Source organism: Helianthus annuus, chromosome 17, assembly GCF_002127325.2.
Source record: "Helianthus annuus cultivar XRQ/B chromosome 17, HanXRQr2.0-SUNRISE, whole genome shotgun sequence".
NCBI classification, from domain to species: domain Eukaryota; kingdom Viridiplantae; phylum Streptophyta; class Magnoliopsida; order Asterales; family Asteraceae; genus Helianthus; species Helianthus annuus.
The window spans coordinates 119,352,710-119,374,555 of NC_035449.2; positions in this window are offsets into that span (position 1 = coordinate 119,352,710).

The window sequence follows — 21,846 nt, forward strand, 5'->3', positions numbered from 1 at the left end:
TACATGTTCTTACTTTAATTACCAAGTTATTTAAGTGTTAAAACAGGTTCCATAGCTTCTATATTGCTAATTATGAATTTATTTGAAAAACAGCTTTCTGTTGACTTTTTAATATTAAATTTGACCCGACAATTGACCAAGTTAGGGTGATAATTAGTGGGTGCCCTTTTAAGGGTTTATTACCCACATAATTACCAACTCATAGTCACTTTCAATTCGAAAAATGATTGGACCATTAGTGATTAATCACTAAGTCAAAGCTTAATTACGATGGCTTTGACTTTGACTTTTGGTCATTAGACTAATAAAACATAAACTAGGATGGCTAAGAACACTCAATGGTCCTTAGCACGAATTAGGAGCCTAAGAAAGCTTGATTGAGCTCCAAGAAGTTCCAGGGAGTGAGTTAGAATGAAATTTGTGAAGTGAGCAAATGAACTTACAACATCAAGTTCTTATATAGTGAATTCAATTGCATGAGATCATTACACACAAGTCTAGGATTGATCCCAGATGAATCCAAGTGTCCCCTATGCATGAAAATCTGTTGGCCAAGCTCCTGATTTCGAATACCATGCTTCTATGGCGGTGTAACCTGCTGTAACAGGTAACTGTCCATTTTAAACTGCCAGCGACAGTCTTGCGGACCGTATGCAAAAAGCCTTGCGGTCCGCATCCAACTCTTACGGACCGTAAGCCCAAATGGATACGGTCCGCATCCAACTCAGTTCAGAATTACCCAGTTACATTTCTTGCGGACCGTAAGCCTAGGCTCATACGGTCCGCATCCGTTGACCAGAAGACAGAATTTTTTAAACTTTTGGGCTTTGACCATGCAACTTTGATAACTTCGAATCTTATGTCTTCTTTTCAGTAGATGGGCCATAAAGTCAGGCCTTGCATGTCCTTGCATGTGTTGCCATGCACTTGAGGAGTTCTTGGACTTTATTGAAGAAGGTTAATGAAGTTTTGTCGTAAATACACATAGAATCCCATTCTTTGCAATTTGAATTATTTACCACATTGGTTAACCGAATTTGAATGTACATCAGATATTTATAAAACATAATAAGGTTTGGGATTTATAAAAAGGTCACTCAGAGGTATTAATTAACATGTTGACACTTTTAATCCTACCATATATCTTTCAACTTGATCCGGGTTTATAACACGTTTAATCCTACCTTCCGTGACACGTGTCTTTATAATATTGGTCTTGATTTTACGAGGTGTTACATCCTCACCCCCTTAAAAGAAATCTCGACCTCGAGATTTACTGAAATAAATTAGGGTACTTTTGCTTCATTGTGGACTCAACCTCCCATGTGTATTCGGAACCTCTATGGGCATCCCATTTAACCTTCACTATCGGCACATGCTTCCTTCGAAGCTTCTTAACCTGTCGATCCTCAATCGACAAAGGTTTTTCAATGAACTTTAAGCTCTCATCAATATGCACATCCTTATGCGACATTGGTAGCGAATCATCAGCTAAGCATTTCTTTAAGTTGCAAATGTGGAACACATTATGAATTCCACTGAGCTCTTCAGGCAGGTTTAACTTGTAAGCCACTGTTCCAACACATTCGATGATCTCGAATGGTCCTATGTACCTGGGGCTTAACTTGCCTTTCTTAGCAAAACGCATCACCCCTTTCCAGGGTGATACCTTAAGTAACACCTTGTCACCTACCTCGAATTTCAGAGGTTTACGCCTTTTATCTGCGTAGCTTTTCTGCCTATCCCTGGCAGCTTTGAGACGATCACGAATCTGCATGATTTTATCCGTCGTCTCTAGGACTATATCAGGTCCTGTTAATTGGACATCTCCAACTTTCGCCCAGCAAACTGGCGTCCTGCACTTCCTTCCATACAAGGCTTCAAAAGGTGCAACTTGAATACTCGAATGATAGCTATTATTATATGAGAATTCAATCCATGGAAGATGATCATCCCAACTTCCACCTAAGTCAATAACACAAGCCCTTAACATATCCTCCAGCGTTTGAATTGTACGCTCACTTTGACCATCCGTCTGAGGATGATATGCAGTGCTGAAGTTTAATCGGGTGCCTAGGGATTGCTGAAAGCTTTTCCAAAAATGCAAGTGTATCTCGTATCCCTATCAGAGATGATAGATAATGGCACTCCGTGAAGAGATACCTTCTCGTCCACGTACAGCTGAGCTAACTTATCTGAGCTGTGTGTTTCCTTAATAGGTAGGAAGTGAGCTGACTTAGTCAATCTATCTACTATAACCCAAATAGTATCATTTCCTTGCTTTGTCTTGGGTAACTTAGTGATAAAATCCATAGTTACCATTTCCCACTTCCAGGTGGGAAGTTCAGGCTGTTGCAGCAAAGCTGACGGCTTCTGGTGTTCTGCCTTAACTTGAGCACACGTCAGACATTTAGCCACATAAGTGGCTATAGATTTCTTCAAACCTATCCACCAGTAATTTGCCTTTAAATCCTGGTACATCTTGTCACTTCCAGGATGAACAGAATACTTGGAGTTATGGGCTTCTTGAAGAATCACATCTCTTAGTCCACCGCATATTGGAACCCATATTCGTCCATTCAATCTTAGGATTCCATCCTTGTCATATGATAACTGTTCAGCAGTTACTCCCATCTTTTCATTCGGATAGTTGGCTTCTAAAACAGCTTCCTTCTGAGCGGCTAACAATCTGTCATTCAGGCTGTTTCTTTATTCAATGCGTTTGGCATTGATCCTAATGGGCTTAACTCTTTCTTTTCTGCTCAAAGCATCGGCGACCACATTTGCCATACCTGGATGATATCGGATTTCACAATCATAATCATTCAGTGTCTCCATCCATCGACGTTGTCTCATGTTCAGATCCTTCTGATTGAACAGATGCTGAAGGCTCTTATGATCAGAATAGATCACACTTGGTACCATATAAATAATGCCTCCAAAGTTTTAGTGCAAATACAACGGTACCCAATTCCAATTCGTGGGTGGTATAATTCTTTTCATGCACCTTTAATTGTCGAGAAGCATAGGCAATAACTTTGCCTTTCTGCATTAGCACACATCCCATGCCAATGTGTGATGCGTCGCAGTATACCATGAACTCTTCTATTCCCTCAGGCAATGTCAACACAGGTGCATTGCTCAGCTTCTTCTTAAGAATGTCAAAGGATTCTTGTTGCTTGGGACCCAGTCAAATTTGATATTCTTACGAGTTAATGAAGTTAGGGGTGCTACAATCCTAGAGAAGTTTTCAATAAAACGCCTATAGTATCCTACCAGACCCAAAAAGCTGCGAATCTTTGTGGGCGTCTTCGGCTCTTGCCAATTCATGATAGCTTCAATTTTAGCGGGATCCACCTGGATACCACGCTCACTAACCACATGTCCAAGGAATTGGACTTCTCGAAGCCAAAACTCACACTTTGAAAACTTGGCGTAGAGCTTTTCTTGCTGAAGTAGTTTAAGGATACAACAAAGGTGCTTCTCATGGTCAGCTTGATTCTTTGAATAAATAAGAATGTCATCAATGAAGACTATGACAAACTTGTCCAAATATGGCTTGCAAACGCGATTCATGAGATCCATGAACGCTGCTGGTGCATTAGTGAGTCCAAAAGGCATCACCAAGAACTCGTAGTGACCATAGCGAGTTTTGAATGCAGTCTTGTGCACATCTTCATCTTTAACCTTTAGCTGATGATAACCTGATCTCAAGTCAATCTTGGAGAAGTAACTTGCTCCTTGAAGTTGATCAAACAGATTGTCGATCCTGGGCAATGGATATATGTTCTTGATTGTAACCTTGTTAAGCTCGCGGTAATCAATGCATAGACGCATTGATCCATCCTTTTTCTTCACAAATAATATTGGCGCTCCCCAAGTAGATGAGCTAGGTCGAATAAAACCTTTTGTCAGCAAATCATCTAACTGAGTTCTCAACTCCTTCATCTCAGTTGGTGCTGACCAATAAGGTGCTCTCGCAATTGGTGCAGCTCCAGGAATAATTTCAATTCTGAACTCCACTTGCCTATCTAGTGGTAGACTAGGTAGTTCTTTAGGGAAAACTTCTGGATATTCAGAAATAACAGGGATGTCTTCAACCTTGGGCTTTGGTTCATCAATAGTTACCTGTGCCATGTAAATGACACAACCTTTCTTCATACACCTTGACGCCTTAAGCATAGACAGTTGCTTAGACAACCCATACTGAGTATCTCCTTGCGTGGTAAGTGGCTCACCATACGGAGTCTTGATAATCACTTGTTTCTTGTCACATATGATCTGAGCTTGGTTGTGAGATAACCAATCCATGCCTATTACTATGTCGAAACTAGCTAATTTCAAAGGAAGCAAAGACAATGGAAAAGAGTGTAGGATCGTTTTACCGACCGAACGAGTCGATCAGAAGAGTTCTGAGACTAAATCAGAGGCGGAATACATTGATTCAGTCTTCGTTCAGCTTGTATTACACTAGAATATCATTAATCTGTCTTGTTTATTGATCTTGTAACAATTTACAGGCCAGAGACACTTCGGCTCCGGAATACACCTTCGTAATTTCTTACCAAATGAACAGACAAGACATCTATATATAGGCTAGGTAATTTCACATGAACTGTTCATGCGAAATTACATTTCACACGAAAATACACTTCCAAGCGAAATTACCAGATGGTAATTTCGTGCGAAATTACCAGATGGTAATTTCATGTGGAATTAACTTCTAGCCTATTTTATGATACTTTTCTCGTATAATGTGCCTTGATCTTTCAATACTAATCTAAGACTCGAACAAAGACGAAGTCGACAGATGTATGCACCAACAGACTCCCCCTTGGATGTTGACGAGTCTTCAGTGCGAGTCTTCAGCATGTCAACTCTTCGGTCTTGATCGGTCTTCTTTCTTTCTCAACATGTTCCAGGATCCATCTCTGGCTCTAACCTCGTTAGACTCCCCTTTTCATTAAGCTGGGATCGTTGTCTGGAATTAGCTATCGCCTTGAGATCAAACCCTGACTTTAAATCTGTTTAAGACCACTACAGATTCTGAAACATTTCCTGTCTCTTCGTAGCAACAGGATCAGAAACCCAGTTTCTTCATCTTCAGACTCCCCCTCTCACTCACCTGGGATCGTAGTCTGGAATTCTTTAACTGTAGCTAAGAATCAAAAACCTGGAATTAATCATCAGAAATTGAAACCTTGCTTTTTCAACATTTCCTACATAAATTCTACCCAAAACATAAGTTTTTACTTAAATCAATAAGAAAAACTTACTGGTAGAAACCACTCAATCATAATAGTTACATCAAGTTCAAATTAATGACCTTGATTAAATAATGTAACTTCTTTCTTAAAATAACTCTCTTTATTCAACACACACTCCCAAACCTGTTCATCATGTTCAGCTTTCGGAATTTTGAAAATCAGCTCTTCAACACCAGTTGTCAAAAATCTTTTTGGATTTTTCAAAATTTTAATGCTAAAAAGACAATCTTTTTGGATTTTTGATATGAAAGAAATGCAGAAATATTTACAGACAATATTTTTGTGAGTTTGTGTTAGGGAATCATATCAACTATTGACAAGTTACAAATACCGTTAAGCTTTTGATTTCATATTCAGAATTAAACAATTCGCTTAGATTGTCGATATACTGATCCTCTTAAATTTTCACACAAATTTCAATTTGTTCAGGATACGTATTTAGTTTTTTAAGTTCTTAACTTATATGCGTGTACCATCTCTGAATATACTCCCGTATCCAGACAACTATATTCAGTCTTACAGGTGAGTGTACACTAATGATATCTATAAATGGGTAGATGCGAAAACATGAGAGCTCAAGTCAGAACTTCCGTTCATGCAGAGAGATGATGGCTCGACTTTAGGTGGGTCCCCTTTAGGAGATCTTTTATTTCAACAGCACATGATTAGCATTTTTCAATGTTTCATCATTTTTGTACTGAGGGCGAGCTTTAAGATTAAAGCTATTTGCAAAGTATTATACGAGGACTAAGCTATTGCTCTCGCAAAATCAGAAGTCCTGGTATAATACCCCAGATATCATCACATACAAAGACCTAGTATGTCAGAAATAACGTCTTTCAAACAGGATTTCAGGGGTTACCTATATATCCGAGAGACGTTCCCCACGAAATAAGCAAGTAGTTATTTAGGTTTATATCCCGAACAAACCTACTAAATGTGTGAAAACCTACCGACACATCATCAGTGAGACTGCTTAATGCTTTAAGACTTTACATTTCTTTAGCGTACTGCAACTGTCTAGCTGATGTACTATCATTTTCCCGTTATAACAACAAAACTCATTTTTACTTTCTTTATTGTTTTTGAGTTTTTCAAATTTTCTAATTTTTTTTTTAAATTTTCTCCCCCTAAAATCAAAATTATATTTCAAATTTTGATTTTCTGGGAAAATTTGAAAACCAACTGTACAAGAAACTGACAACTGCTGTGAATTGCTTCAATTCGCTATTCACTTGGCATAAACAATCAGAACTCCCCCTTACAACAAACTATTTTCCCATTATAATTTCAAAACACTTAAGTTTGTTTTAATCAAAATGGGTTTTCCGGAAAATATTAGTTTTGTTGTTACCACTTGTAGGATAGGGGTTAATTCATCACATTGTTCTTTCAACCACTTGGAAAAAATTTAACAATTTTAGGGATTATCAACACAATCACTTGTAGAAAATCAAGTACAACTTAATGTCCCTGATTAACCACTTAAAGATTGAAATATCACAGTTACCAACCTGTGAATTTCTCAAGAAAGATGCCGATTCCTACTCCCCACTTACCAACCTGGGAGTTCCGGCAAGTCAGGTTTTTTTATTTGAAAAGATCAACCCAAGCCTGACTAATCTTGGGTTTTTCAGTTTTCTGTTTCAAATTTCCATTTGACAATGATGGAAAGTTTGCATCATCAATTGTCGTAACATAAATATCACCTTTTACCTCAACAACTAGCTCTTCTGGCTTTGACGAACCAGATTCATCACCCGAACATGGGTCCTTTGACTTTGATGAATCAAATTCATCGCCAGGAAGTGAAAATTTCACTTTCTTTGTTTTATTAATCTTTTGATTAACCACATTTTCTTTTTTCAATATCCCGTTTGTCCTCAGATTTGTAACTGATGAATTCGTTTTACTTGACTGATCAGTCTTTGGAGAGCAAAATGATTTATCAGAACTGTTATCTGATTTTCTGATTGTATCCGAGGACAAAATCTTTTCGAGATACTCCCTCGCTTTCTTCCTTTTCTTCCTCAGTCTGTCTTTCTGCCCTTGTGAAAGCTTTACTTTCTGTTCTTCGGGCTTTTCTTCGACTTTGACTGGTTTCTTCACCATTCCATGAGATTCAGCCCTCGATCTTCCCTTTGATCTCATTGGGCAATCTCTTGCAATGTGACCTTTGATTTGACACTCATAGCATCTTCTTGTCTCCAATCTCTGACTCTGGCAGTTAATAGCAATATGTCCTTGGAAACCACGTGTGTAACATACTCTGTTATCATACCATTCTTCTCCTCCAAACCACACACTTAGATCATAACATTGTTTGGCTTTGTGGTAATCATCACACCTTTTGTAAGCTGGATTTGGCTTTTGAGCACTGTGGTCAACCCTGCACCACTTATTACCAACTTTCTGTGAGTTTTGATTTTTCAATTTTTGTGGGTTTTTATCACGATTGGATGATCGTACTGATGAGCTTTTATTTTTATTTTGAACATTTTCTGAATTTTTAACATTTTGTTTTTGTTCTACACTCTTCTTCAAAGGTTTTTGTTTTGAACATTCACCTTTTTCAGTCGATTGCAAAACAGTTTCTTGAAATTTTTCTTTTAATTTCAAAAATATTTTCTTTTTCTCTTCTTTATCATCAGATCCGTCATCACAATCTTCAATTTTGACTTTTTCAAAATTTGTGACATTGTCACTTATTGGAATTGCATTGATCGGTTTTGGACAAAGATGATTCAGAAATTCTAACGAGGTCACAAAACCTTTCAATTTCTTTTCAAGCTCTTCAATTTTATTTCTTGCACTCTCAGCTTCATTTTCAAGCTGAAAGATTTTCTAAAGATGAAAAATTATTGGCTTTTCATTTTCAATTTTATTCTTTTCAAAAACAGTTTTTTCATTTTCTAAAACTTTTATTTGACTTTGAAATTTTGTTTCATTTTCTTTCAAATTTTTATTTTCAAGTTTTATCCAAAAATCTTCATTTTCTGAAGATTTTATTTTATTTTCAAAAACTTTTCCTTTTTCTTTTAAAATTTTATTTTCCAATGTCAAACTCTCCACAACCTTTAAGAGTTTGACATTTTCAGCTTCAGATTTATCACACTTAGAGCACATCCCAAGAATCTTTTTGTCATCAGCTTCATTTTTGTCCTTGACAGCTGGAATTTCTTCAAGCTGTTCTTTTATCACTTGATCTTTTTCTTCAGGTTTGACTTCATCGTTCTGTGACAACACAGTTGTCTCAACTAGTTCAGATGCTTCTTGATGAACTCTGTCAACCTGTTTCTTCTCAGATTTTATACTTTCTTTCACATTTGCTGCCTCATGATTCTTCAATTTTGCAGCTTGTTTTTTCTTAAGCTTTTCCAGTGTACCTGCATAAAACATATTAAACAATTCAGGTGCATATACTCTTTTATAATATTCAAGCTTTTCAATTTCTTCACTATCATAGTCACTCTCTTCATCTGATGAGTGATCAAACACTGGAACTTTCTCCGAAACAACTTCTGAATTATTTTCAGCTTTTTCTGAATCAACTTCTGGATTATTTTCAACTTTTTCTGAATCAACTTCTAAACCCTTTTAAACTTTATCTAAAACAGTTTCTGAATCCTCTTTTATTGAAACTGATTCTTTTGAAATTGATTCTTTCAAAACAGGTTCTTCTTCAATCTTAAAGTAACTCTCTTGTTGAGATACATAGTAATACAACAATATATCTTCTGCAGATTCCATGCTTTGGTAACAAATTTAACAATATGAGTCACTTTCAAACGAAATCTGCCTTTCAAACGAAATTCTTCAAGCAAAATTATCAGGTTCAAATGAAATTACAGGAAGACAGTTTCACACGAAATTAGTTCAAACGAAATTATCTAGTTCAAACTAAATCACAGGATTGATACGAAATACCCTAATTTCGTGTGAAATTACACAATTTCAAACGAAATATGTAATTTCGTGTGAAATTATCAAACGAAATCACACCTCAAAGCTAAATTACTAACTTCGCGTTGAACTTCCAAACAAAATTACAAGTTTGGTGCGAAATTACTAATTTCGTTTTGAAATACTTAATTTCGCATGAACACTTTCAAGCGAAATAACGATCTGGTGCGAAATTATGTCCTAATTCCGTGCGAAATTATGCTGATGTCATCATCTCGAACTGAATTTTGTCAAATTGATCAAGTTCTAGGCCGATATTAGGTCTAATTCTTTCAAGGATTTGTTAATTCAATGTTTCACACGTTATATGTGAAAATCAGTCCATTTTATCCGTAAAAACTTGATTAATTTTGAAAAGAAGGTGTAGAAGTTAGAAAATAAGATGAAATCAAGCTGAATTTGCTAGAACTCCTCCTCGTGAGCTCTGATACCACTTGTAGGATTGTTTTACCGACCAAACGAGTCGATCAGAAGAGTTATGGGACTAAATCAGAGGCGGAATACATTGATTCAGTCTTCGTTCAGCTTGTATTACTCTAGAATATCATTAATCTGTCTTGTTTATTGATCTTGTAACAATTTACAGGCCAGAGACACTTCGGCAGCACTTTGGCTTCGGAATACACCTTCGTAATTTCGTACCAAATGAACAGACAAGACATCTATATATAGGCCAGGTAATTTCACATGAACTGTTCATGCGAAATTACATTTCACACGAAAATACACTTCCAAGCGAAATTACCAGGTAATTTCGTGCGAAATTACCAGATGGTAATTTCGTGTGGAATTAACTTCTAGCCTATTTTTGATACTTTTCTTGTATAATGTGCCTTGATCTTTCAATACTAATCTAAGACTCGAACAAAGACGAAGTCGACAGACGTATGCACCAACAAAGAGTGGTTCCTAATGGATATGAAACATCCATCTAACATGGTTGAAGCAGTTTCTATGATACCGTCGGCCAATACTACTTCATACTTTATGCTTAGGGTTTTAACAGGCAATTTAATAACTTACAAAACTTATCATCAACAAACGATTTATCTGCACACCAAACAAATAATACCCTTGCATAAACATCATTTATAAGGAAGGTACCTGTTATCACGTTGTCATTCTGGATCGCTTCCTGTGCATTCATCTGAAAGACTCTATCATTGGTCTTCTTGCCTTCCTCAGCTTTCTTGGCATACTTTGGGCAATTTGTCTTGATATGCCCCTTCTCGTTATAGTTGTAACAAGTTGCATCATTTATCTTTTCGCAATCCAAAGTCTTATGTTCCTTGGATTTGCATATCCCACATGCAATCGGCTTTGACTGCGACTTTGATTCAAACCTGCATTTTCCAAAATGATGCTTCTGACAGGTTTTGCATTTAGGCTTCTCATCCGCCTACTGGTTACCCTTGTTAGATCCAGAATTCTTCTTGTGGTCTGTGTTGCCTTTACGTTTCTTATCAAAATGCCGTGAGTTATCATCCTCACGTTTCCTTTTTCCTTCTTCAGAATTCTTAAGCGATCTCAGCCTGACCACATCCAGAGTGAGGGATAACGACAAATCAGCTGCTGACCTAAAAGTAGCAGGTCGAGATGCCTTCACACTGGCCTTGATCTCCGGGGCTAAACCCCCAATGAAACGGGCTATCCGTTTTGGTTTCGGCGTCACCAAATAAGGAACCAATCGAGACATGGTATTAAAACTCGTTAAATATGCCTGACAATCCAAATTCTTCATAACTAATGTCAGGAAATCGGTCTCGATCTTCTCAACTTCATGTTGAGGACAGTAATTCTCCTTGATTAAAGCGACAAACTAATCCCAATACAGATTGTACAACGGGATCTTTCCAGTAGCTTGGATTAGGGACCTCCACCAAGCTAGTGCTTCTCCCTTAAACGACTGAGATACAAACTTCACAACATCTCTATCAGCGCAACCACGGATATCAACCACGGTATCCATCTCGTCTAGCCAAGTCATGCAATCTATGGCTCCTTTTTCCCCAGTGAAATCCCTGGGTTTGCAGGAGACAAAATACTTGTAAGAACAACCCTTAACACGTAGTTCCTGTTTGAGCTCAATCTTCTTAGATGGGATACTCCTTTGATTCGATGAGTGATGAGAATCACTCTTGCGAGTATGAGTCTTTGAGGGTGGTTTTGAGTGTGGTACAGACTGAGTTCTGACACGGGTACCACTAGATTCATTGAACTGTATGTCGTAAGCTCGAGTAACAGCATTATCTATTAATGCCTGTAATTCCGCGCCTGCTACATTAACCCTGGAAGTGTCATGATTCTCCCTTGGGTGACTGTTGACTTCGTCTGACCCAACCATGTAGCTTGATTGCTACATAAAATAATGATAATGATTCATTCAGAACTCCACAACAGGATTATCATCTTGATAATTTTATTAACCATGGTATTAATAAACCATATTGGTTAATTTAATTAAGCATATTCATTCAGGATTATAATTAGCCTAAGTCATAATTTATTAATATATTATAATGGCATATAAGGCCAGGTCACAGGGACAATTTAAACTATAAGCCATGATCTTATATGATCGAGGCTCTAAGGTATTGAATCATAGTTCATTACCTTTCTTGACAATGAGTCATACACCACCACAGTCTTTTTGTCTTATATGACAATGAATATGGCCTGTAGGCATTACATCACTATTGGATGTTTTAAAATAATATCAAAAAGAAATTGGAAGGGTCCAATATAAGGATGACTTATGTGATTTTATCGAATCACATTTGCCAGGAATGTTAACATGTTTTCAGATGTTAACAAGGATCTGAATCTTAATAAGGAACTACCATCATGGCCCTGTCCTAAACTAACATATGGGCTAGGTTTTGCCTCTAAGATTTTTGTTTAATATATAATGGCAGATCTTTTTAAAAAAGAAATGATATTTTTATTTATTTCATATATTATATTTATGTATGTAATGTCAAAATGAAATTTTTAAATCCAAACATTTCACTAAAATTAAATGAGAGTACATATTTGCCCTAAACGGGAGTTTAACAGAAATAACTTGCCCATGCAGGGGCTAAAAATGAAAAGACAAGTCCTCGCAGGGACCAGATACTAAATAGATGTCCACGCAGGGACTTAATTGAAAATTAAAGAATTACAAAACAAAAAATTAAGGAATTTAATGATCCCTTTTGTTCTTCCCTTTGATTAAACTCGCCAAACCTTTCAGAAATCCCCGGTGGCTTCTACGCTCTTCTTAAACCTCCCGCTCCACCTGGCTCAACCTTTGAAGAATGTCACACCCCCAAAATCCACATGCGGAGTACCACCGCTTGGAGGCGTGACTGACCAGGATCTTAACCACCAATCATATTGAACATGTGATATAGTTAAGTATAGCGGAAGCATTTAAGTAAACCCAAACATAAATATTAATGTGTGAAACATCATAAGTGTTCAAATAGCATTCACGATCCTTTGCCCACAACGACCTGCTCCTCCCTGTGCAAGCTCCAATATGTACCTAAGGTCCTGCAAGGCATGCAGCAGAGAGTCAACAACTAGTTGAGCGAGTTCACAGAAAGTAAGTTCAGTAATAGAAATGGTATAGCAAGCATTGCGTTCGTTCATCTAATCATGCATCGTATCAGTTCGTTCATTGTTCATGTATAGTATTGGTTTCCATCCGGGCCCTTTCGGCATGTATGCGAAGATTTGGGTTAATACTCCCAAATATCCTAGACTATGTATATTTGTATCGCTGGCCACCCTGGCATGTGTGCGAAGTTCTAATATGTTTAGTTCGCAGCCTTCCCGAGGCATGTGTGCGAAGATCAGTCATAATTATCGCAGCCAACCCTTGGCGTGTGTGCGAAGATCTGTTCAAGTAGGTATACTAGTCTAGCCGTATCTTATCATTCACCATCCTCACCCTGAGGACTCATATCATTAAGTTCCGTTAACTAAGTATGTACGTATAATTCATTCAATCCCATTCCCACCCTGGGAACCCCATGCCTTGGCTGTGTGAACTCACCTTGGTTTGCTCGGCAGATACACTAAAGAAGAGGGTTCTTGAACTGACAGTGGTCAACCGCGTCCTAACAGGGTTACCATACGAGTCAGGTTTTGACTAAGGTAATACACATATACAACATAGCAAACACGTATAGGTCATGGCAACAAGTAATGAAATCAAGAAGCCCAAATAATCATAACAGATCAACTACACCTACTCGGTCCAATAAATAACATATAAATGACATTGTGCGATTCATTCGGATTGTGCGATTAGGATTGGGCTTGAGGCCCAACAGTTAAACAGTTTTACTCTTTGTGCGACTGGACATGTCTTGTGCGTCCCATTGGGGTTGTGCGACCCGTCCAGCCCAACCCAGCTTACCCTTGGCCCAACAATTTACACTATCATAACTTGTGCGATCCAAAGGGATCTTGTACGATCCGGTTAAGCTTGCGTGATCAGGTCCAGCCCAATAGCCATCCGGCCCAGACAACATAAACTGGCCTTATGCGAGTGGGCCTTGGGCTTGCTCGGTCAAGTAACATAATTTCATAAAAGTGTGTGGCCCAACCCCCTTGTGCGATCAGCACTACTTGTGCGATCCGCCGGGCGTTGTGCGATCATACAAAAGCTAAGCAGTACCATGTGTATTATACGTTTGTGCAATGCACTTGTGCGATCGGGCCACCTTGTGCGAATGGGCCTCTTGTGCGGCCAAGAGACCTTGTACGGTTGGACTTGTGTGCATCCGAATTTTATGCCCAAACAGTTATATTGTTTCCATAATTCATGCTCATTAGTTACAATCTTGATCAATTCGTTTGACCAAATAATAGTTTCCATTCCAAAACACAATTAACAGTTTCCCAAACACCCCATATTCGATCAAACAAGGAATTCTATTCCAAATTCATATGAACCCTAATGTGATTATAACATGCATAATAACAATCAACTATATTATTAAGTCTGATCACATTCATCCAAATCTTAGATCATCATACAAACAACCCGAAACATATAGCATGTTAACCGATTTATCAAGCATCAACCATCACTATCTGATTAATATCATACATCCGATTCTAAGTTTAGATCATAAGTTATGTTCACATATACAATTCTAATCGGTTTAACCTAAGCATAACATAACATCATTCAATCAAGAAAACACTAATCACTAACCGGATAAGATGGTGATCCAATCAACAACGAGACGTCTTCGAGGTGCAAGAACCGGCTGCCGTTCCTTCGTGAGAGCGAGAGAGAAAGAACTAGGGTGTGAGTGTGTGTTGTGAGAATTGTAGCAAAAGAGGTGTATACCCTATACCCTAATTGTTATACGCATAGAAGGAGTGGGCCGAAACCCCTTCATGAGTTGTTCATGGTCCGAGTATAAGTGGCACGGCCCAAAGTGGGCTTGTGCGGTTTAGCTTATGTTGTGCGTTTGGTTCGTGAAACATTTACTTAACATACATACATACCATGCAATAAATACACATATGCACATAATAACAAAACATTCATTAAATCATGGTATCACATAGACACGTAACGTTACATCAAAGCAAGTCTAAAGTCCGAGTTGTCACAAAGAATCTCCTGCTGCTGTGGTGGCGGGATCTGCGGTGGCTGTGGCTGTAGAGGTTGAGGTGGTGGCGGGTATTGGTACCCATAGGCTGGGTATCCAACTCCCTAGGGAGCTCCATAGGGCCCTTCAGGATGGAGAGCATTGTAGTTTGCCGCTACGAGGTATGGGTCAGCTTCGGCATAGTTGTAGTTAGTATGGGCCGGCTGCTCAAAAGGGTTGTACGTTGCTGGACCAGCGTAGGAAGGAATCGGGTTATCATAACCCATGTGTGATGGTGGTGCGACTGGCGCGGATTCCACCTCGGAAACTGGATTCGAAGGCCCACCCATCTGCGGGTCTTCGTATAGTGGCGGGTAGTGACTGCCACTGGAGTGTTGAGGGGTGCTGAAATGGAATCCCCCTCACACGGACATCCGTTCTCCCGATCTTCTCCGCCTCGGTGGCTCCGGAGGCGGCTGTTGCTCTGGCGGCGGTGGTGGCGATGGAGTGACCGCTACAAAACGTGAATCCTCCGAGGGATCCTACTGTTGCTGTTGCTGAGGTGCTGAGTGGTAGGAAGGAGTAAACACCCAATCGTATTGGGCAAACCTCGCCTCATAGCTATCTGGACCACGATAAGGTGATCCATGAAAGGACGACCTATCCGAAATCTCGATGGCGTGAGTAGGTGTCCCGGATGGTGGCTCGGCAGGGTCGGTATCTTCATCCATTTCCATATCCTGGGCTTCAGGGAAATGGTCTTCGGGGCCCAATGGGTTAAAGCCCATTGGTGCTTGTACCTGGTTTGCCGGGTTGAACCGGCTCTGGAAGAACGGGGTCGGGTCTTCAAAGGCGCGTGGTGCGACCCCGACCGCTGTAATGGAAGGTAGGAACGGCGAGAATGATCGGACTCATTACCTTGATGGAGTCCGAAGGAGTCATGGTATAGCGAAGAGCTTAGCGAGACCGAACGCCTTGCGAGCTCTAAATATGTCCTCCAATCTTCTTGGGGACTCGTGCTCATTGTCACCGACGGAGTTCACTGGTGAGAAGGCTCGGCTTCATGGTCGTGGCTAGTGAATGGTGCTTTGCCTCGTCCTCCTCTTCTTCGTGGCGGCATTTTTGATCCTGTCAACATAAACAAGGAAAACAACAAAGGAAACATATAAAGAATAAAATAAAATAAAAATTAGGATTAGTCCTAAGTCCTTGCCTATACTCGGAAGTCAAGGAATGTGCAACTGTGTCATTGAGATTATAAAACAAAAGGCTAGTGTTTAATTCACTCAATGTTGGCTCTGATACCAAGCTATCACACCCCAATATTTCCACGTATTACCGGTGGGCCCGGTGGGGAGTATCGTGACGTAGTTGATATCATCATAGAAAAATTATCACAGTTTAATGCACAGTGGAAGTCGAAAGGTAAAAAAACATTACAAACCGAATGAAAGTAATATCATTTATTACAAAAACGGTTGTAAAGGATCCACAGGCGGATCAAAAATAATAGAAACATTGTTCAACAGATTCTTAAACATCTAAGCTTGCAAGACTCTTTATTGTTGCTAGGAGTAGCCAGCCTATTCCGTCTAGTACCTGCACTTAGCCTTTTTGGAAAATACGTCAGTTTACACTGGTAAATACAATTAACCGACTCATTTTGAAAATGTTTAGAAAATTGATTTGAATGCACAAGGCACAAAATATCTTTTATAACTTGGGACAATTATTTTAAAAATAATCTTGTATACAGATTTATATATTTGTCGTCCGTCAGGGCCGGTTAGAAGAGCCGGACAAGATTAACTGACACACCACATGTATAATGCCCACAAGGAGAACTCCTTATTGTGGATTGCCATTTATACATACGCAACTGTCAGGTGTATACCTACACCCCGTGCTTAAATCGTGGCCATTTCAATGAATGAGCCGAGGATATCCAGGACATGGTCATTAAACCCCCAAAGGCCATATACCAAACAAAACATATTAAAACGGGTTATGTAAATTTAATAATCACAATCTGTAACACCCCAAAATTTATAAGCATGCATATTATATTTGTTATTTAAAATGAGAACCTAGTTAGAATGTAATTTGAAAGATTAACTTAAAAAGGGGGCAAGTTTAGTCCACTAAAACAATTATAGAAACATGAGGGACCAAAATGGGGAACTAAGGAAAGTTGTTTATTTAAAAGAAAATAACCACACATCACCCACTTCAGTGGGTGTGTGTGTGTCGCCTGGAACAAGAAAGCACAGACCCAAAACCCTCAAATATCACAAAATCAACAAATTGAAAGGGAATCCATGGCTTGAATTACTGCATGAACACAGAAACGTTCATCTGAGTTAGACAATCGAATGGTAAGTCAAATTTTATGATTTGGTTATTTTTCATAAGCGGGTCTTGAATGAAACATGAAACTTCTTTGAAATTGATTATGAATATATGCTAGACTCACTTTATGGAGGATAAATCATGCTTGAATTCTGATTAATTTAAAGAATTATGAAAAACCCACTTTGAAGGTTAGAAAGGTAGTAAAATAGGGTGATCTTGTTAGACCAACTTCATGCTAGGTTGATGCAAGGATTTACATGTGTTAGAATACTAGTAAATATTTGATATGAGATGTTGTTTGTATGAAGTTAATTGAATACAAGGGATTATATTGAGAAATAGGAAAAGTATGCATAGACTACTTGTACAATATGCTTTGTTGGTGTTATGCACACCAAGTGTTTGTTAAAATTCTTGATTGAAGAGTTTTATGTGAAAAAGACAATCTCATGTGAATAGGATGCTAGACAACTAAAATTGAGAAATTTGTATGTGATAACTTGGTTTGTCTAGGACAAGAATGAGAAATAAAAACATGAGATCGAATTATGTCGATTATGAATTGTAGGAGTGAAAGAGGAAGACGCGAGTCACTCCGGAGTGCAATCAAAACACGATAAAGGTAAGTTCCTTTGCTTACTAAGTACTAGTCTTTTGTAAGATTGTGATGGTTGATGTTATGCCAAGTTTTGAATCTTTATATGTGTAATGGATTAGTGTAATTTTTGAAGACGTGTTAAGAGCATAAGACGAATAAGTAGACGAAATATTACGCCAAGTTGGGAAGTCTATGTTTGAATGAAGCTTTAAAAAGTTTTCTTGTTGTTTGATTAATAAATTTTCAAGTCATATGTACTTACGGTTTAAATGTTAAATTGGTCAGTTGAATGTAGGTAAAGCAACTTGATGGATGGCGCTACTTGGATCGAACACACTCATGATGCACGCTTCTGCGAAGCTACTAGTTATGGTTTAAACTTTTGTTAAATGGTTTTGTTAAAACAGGTCTTTTGTAAGTAACTTAACCCGGTAGTTGTTAGATGTTGAACTTGTAGTTACAGACTATGTTAGTTGCTTATGAAATGTTTGGGTTATAAACTCTTTTGTAACTATTTCGTTGGTTATCACGAAGTTAAATGCAGAATTTTTACTTATGAATTATTCGACCCGTTTGGTATTTTGTCAAATGAAGCTAGTTAGTTTCTTCCAAAAGTTTAGACCCTACAAGTTGGTATCAGAGCCTACGTTTGAGAGATTCGAGCACGCCATGGTGCTCGGACTCAAACCGAGAGCTCGCAAGCAAGGATGTGTTCGCTCCAAGACGCAAGAAGAGGTAACTTTTCCTTAAGAATTCTTTAGTAAATTATATTATGATTTGGTGATGTTACGGAAAGGCTAGAGGGAAACGAATACATAGAAATGGTAGCTTAAAGTATATTAGAAAATTCCGGGAACCACCTTGATTGAAGCCATACCCGAAAATGAAATAAAAGGGCTCTAAATGGAAAAATTAGCCATCATGAACCGGGTGCTACCGTAGCTTACGGTAGCTACCGTAAGCTACGGTAGGTACTGGGGGAAACATAGCTACCGTAAGGCAGTAGAATTACACCGTAACTGTTTTACCTCTACCGTAGCTTACGGTAGGCACCCAGATGCAAAAATTTATACTGTAAGCTACGGTGAGGTAACCGTAGCTTACGGTGGAGGTCAAGAAGCAATTGGAAACTTAAAATAATGAAGCCCCGAAATCTTAATGGTTTCTAACAAACGCCAAATGTAGTATGATGATTAATGAGAATGTGTGGGAAACGAAGGATACGAATGAATGTATAAAGTAATTAATGTGACTAGAATGTTTGTAAAGAAAGATTGCATGGGTTTATGACTTACAAGAATGAATTGTTAAGAATGATTGGTGTATAGAAAGATGGGGAGAATGAATGTAATGATGTTTAACATGAGTATTTAATTGTAGATGGCAAGTGGAGGAAACACGGATACCACAGAACGGATAACTCGAAACGAGTTAAACAAGATAATTTCGGATGAAGTAGTGAAGGCGTTTGATGCGAATGTTTCGAAGCTAGCGCATGAAGTGGAGAGCCAAGTGTTGAGTAGGGTGGAGACTATGGTAACAAGTAAGGTAGATGAGTTGAAAGAAATGATCACCGGGATTCAAGGCAAGAAGGATGCACGACGGTGCACATATAAGGATTTCATGGCATGTAAGCCTGCAACTTATAATGGAGAAACTGATCCCATTGAATGTCAAAGATGGATAGCCAATATGGAGGGAGTGTTCATTCGTAGTCATTGTGATAAAGAAGATCAAGTCATGTTCGCCACGGGGCAACTTTCACGACGAGCTAAGGATTGGTGGGATGCGTATAGTAAAGAGATCGGCGAGGATAGAGTCCAAACTTTTACCTGGCAAGAATTCAAGCAACCTTTTATCAAATACCATTGTCCACAATCAGCCGTGTATCAAATTCAAGAAGATTTTCTCCGTCTCCGACAAAAAGACGAATCAATTGATGAGATCACAAATACTTTCCTTGACAAGCTGAAGTTTTGCGGAGAAATAGTGGGAACGGGGAGGAAGAAGATTATCCGTTATCATGGCATGCTAAAGGTTGAATATCGGGAGTTCATAACTCCTTCCAAATGTGAAACTTTGGACGAGCTTATCGATTGGGCAAGGGATAGGGAAATTGAGTTGAAGAGACAAGTTGAACGCGGGGAGAAAAGACAAATCGAGAAAGGATCAACACAAGGCACTTCCAAGAAACCTAAGACACACGATCAAGGAAAGAAAGAAGCTTCTAAGGGAGGGTTCCACAATGTAAAACGTGTGGAAAACCCCATTCGGGAGAATGTTTATTGGGAAGGAAAAGATGTTACAACTGCGGACAAGAAGGGCATCCGTATTATAATTGCCCAAATCCCAAGAGAGTGTGCTACAACTGTAATGAAGCGGGCCATGTGAAGGCCGAATGCCCAAAACTCAAACAAGGGACGAAGAAAGAAGGAAAGAAGGAAGAACACGCTAAAGCTAAAGGAAGAATGTTCCAAATTTCTACGGAAGAAGCTAGAGCCCACCCAAATGTGGTGTCAGGTATCTTTATGATAAACTCTATACCTACATATGTGTTGTTTGATACCGGGGCTAGTAGATCATTCATTTCGACCGAGTTTATACATTCCCCTTTATTCATGATAGAAAGAATGCCTACACCTTTAGAGGTAGAAATAGCCGACTGTAAGAGTTACCTTTTACATGAGATATGTAGAAATTGTAAAATTACTATCGAGGATGAGAATTTTGACATTGATTTGATTCCCAAGGTCTTAGGAGAATTCAAGGTAGTAGTAGGTATGGACTGGTTATCCCGCTATCATGCGGAAATTTTATGTGAAAGCAAAATCATTCATGTGACATCTCCAAGGGGAAGGCGGGTAAGTATTCATGGGGAAAGGAAGGTAGAGGCAAAATTCTGTACTATCTTAGAAACGGTTAAGTATGTGAAGAATGGAAGTAAGGCATTCTTAGCCTATGTTGTCGACACAAAATTAGGTGCTTTAAGAGTTGAAGATACTAAGATTGTGAATGAATACCCGGATGTGTTTCCGGATGAATTGTCGGGACTCCCACCTGAGCGAGAAGTCGAATTCCGTTTCGAGTTGGAACCAAATGTCAAACCGGTAGCCAAGGCCCCTTACCGGTTGGCACCCGCGGAAGTACGGGAATTAATGGTCCAATTGCAAGAACTTCTCGATAAGGGCTTCATACACCCTAGCGTGTCCCCGTGGGGAGCGCCTGTTTTGTTCGTTAAAAAGAAGGATGGGTCGATGAGAATGTGCATCACCTATCGTGAGTTCAACAAACTCACGATAAAGAACCGATATCCCCTTCCGAGAATAGATGATCTTTTCGATCAATTACAAGGGGCAAGTTGGTTCTCAAAAATCGACTTGCGATCGGGTTACAATCAAGTTCGAGTAAGGGAAGAGGACGTACCTAAGACCGCGTTCAGAACCCGTTAGGGACATTATGAATTTTTAGTAATGTCATTCGGGTTAACTAACGCTCCGGCCGCTTTTATGGATCTAATGAATAGAGTATGCCGAAATATGCTAGATCAATTCGTCATAGTATTTATTGATGACATTTTAGTATACTCTCGTAGTGAGTCTGAACATGCGAGTCATCTACGTCAGGTACTCGAGACGCTTCGAAAGGAAAAGTTATTCGCTAAGTTTTCTAAATGTGCGTTTTGGCTCAGGGAAGTGCAGTTTTTAGGCCATGTAATTAACGAGAAAGGGATTTTGGTGGATCCCTCTAAGGTGGAAGCTGTGGTAAAGTGGGTACCCCCGAAGAATGTTAGTGAAGTAAGAAGTTTCCTCGGTCTAGCCGGCTATTATCGAAGATTCATCCAAGATTTCTCCAAAATAGCCCTTCCTTTAACCAAATTGACAAAGAAAGAAGAAAAGTTTGAATGGGGTAATAACCAACAGAAAGCTTTCCAAATGTTAAAAGAGAAATTGTCGAGCTCTCCCATATTAAACCTACCAGAGGGAACGGAAGACTTAGTGGTATATACGGATGCATCTCATCAGGGGTTGGGGTGTGTCTTGATGCAACGAGGCAAGGTTATTGCCTACGC